The sequence below is a fragment of the Euprymna scolopes genome, chromosome 17 (assembly GCF_053919585.1).
Source record: "Euprymna scolopes isolate OS-2025 chromosome 17, ASM5391958v1, whole genome shotgun sequence".
NCBI classification, from domain to species: Eukaryota; Metazoa; Mollusca; class Cephalopoda; order Sepiida; family Sepiolidae; genus Euprymna; species Euprymna scolopes.
In genome coordinates this window covers 59,875,092-59,877,104 of record NC_136498.1, presented here as the reverse complement: position 1 = coordinate 59,877,104, position 2,013 = coordinate 59,875,092, and positions in this window count along the sequence as shown.

The window sequence follows — 2,013 nt, the reverse complement described above, 5'->3', positions numbered from 1 at the left end:
TTAAGCCTCTTGTGGCATAATGATATAATAGAGATTTAGTGCCTGTATGTTTGTGAAGAAAACTTGGAATGTAATTTTATAAGAATTGCCCGAACATGCACCTCTTCTATGGGGATTTAAACGGCCATAATGTTGTACAAACTTAGTCTGCCATTTGCACTTTTGGAAAAGTGCATCCATGTTGTTACCTCCATCCTTGTTTAGTTTATATATTACATCTCTACAAAGTCGCCATTCGCTCGGCTATTCCATTTGGACTGCTAGACTTTGGAATTCCTTCCATGTTTTCTGCTTCTTTTACTGTAATAACATGTGGGAGTTTAAATGTAATGTGAACAGATATCTCGCTCATCTCCTCCCATATTCCCCAATAAACATGGTTCCAAATAGTAGCCCATTAACTCTAAGTAACAATATGCCTTGTTTGGGGTGAAAATTAAAAAAATATAAAAGATGTAGTTTCCTGCCTCATATACCTATCTGTGTTTTAGTTACCTGCCTTTTATAAATATCAATGTTTTTTTTTCCTGCTTTATTGATATAAGATAAGGACGGTTTAGTTGTACTATTTGCTCATATCACCAAACCGTTTCAGCTTAAAAGACTCTTCATAAGACAAAACGGTATTCGTCGTCAATATTTCTTCTACGCGGTAAGCTAATAAGATCCCATGTTTTTTTTTTCATTCGTATACAGCATAGGTAATTTTTGTTGGCTTTCGAGTAAGTGTAGAAGAATCTAAACAGACTGACTAGATAGATAGATAGATAGATAGATAGATAGAAAAACAGACAATGTTTGCCCTAATGTAACCTCTGTCCTTTTTCAGCTGCATGTTTTCCAACTTGCGAACCTTCTACTTGCACTCGGAAACCTATACATAATTTAAAATGAACCTTTTATTCAACGAGCATACGGATAGACGCCATGTTTTATTTAATTAAATAAGATTTTGTCAACTGTGTAGATCTATTCATGTTCAGCTTTTTACTATTTCGTAAAATACAATTTTCAATTCTAGTCAACAGACTTTGTGAGCATTCCATGTATACTTCTGATTAATAACAACAAAAACAGAGAGAAAAAAAACGAACAAAAATGCTTTCATATATTTTAAGGTTTTCTTATTATTTCCAACTTCTTGTTCCAACTGCTTGTTCTTTTTCCTTTCTCTTAAACGACAACGTAAAAAAAAAAAGAATCGTATGGCGATGATCAAGTTGAGCGCAGCTGTTTGGATTGCGGCAACAAAATGTTGATAGACTTATTTTCAATTTTTACACTTTTTGAAAAGAATCGAATTCAACAATGACACCAAAAACTCCTCACCTGAACGCTTTGTCTGATTTTAGTATGTCAAATTAAGTCGAATATGTGGAATTCAGAATTAATTTCACCACAGGGTGGAAAACATTGAACATAATAATTTTAATATCAATGACTAAGCATTTATTTTTAAATTTACACACACACACACACACACACACACACATATATATATATATATATATATATATATATATATATATATATATATATATATATATTTATATGTGTGTGTGTATATATATGCACTTTTTAAAATTTACACACACACACATATATATATATATATATATATATATATATATATATATATATATAACTACTTCATTTACTCACATAAAATTAATATACTAAAGTATAGATTTATGCGTAAACTTAAAGTATTTACTTCAGAAGTGCTCAATACGTAGATAGAGCTAGTTATTAATTTATAAAATATATATGGCGATTAAGCTACACTGAATATTCGGCGTTTCATCCACTCTAGGATTCGTCAGGCTTATGCGCGAATTCTGTGGTTGCATAAGCCTGAGGAATCCTAGAGTGGATGAAACGCCGAATAATCAGTGTAGCTTAATCGCCATATATATTTTATAAATTACTATATATATATATATATATATATATATATATATATATATATATATATATATATATATGAGGAGAAATATGTGTGTTCAATTATAT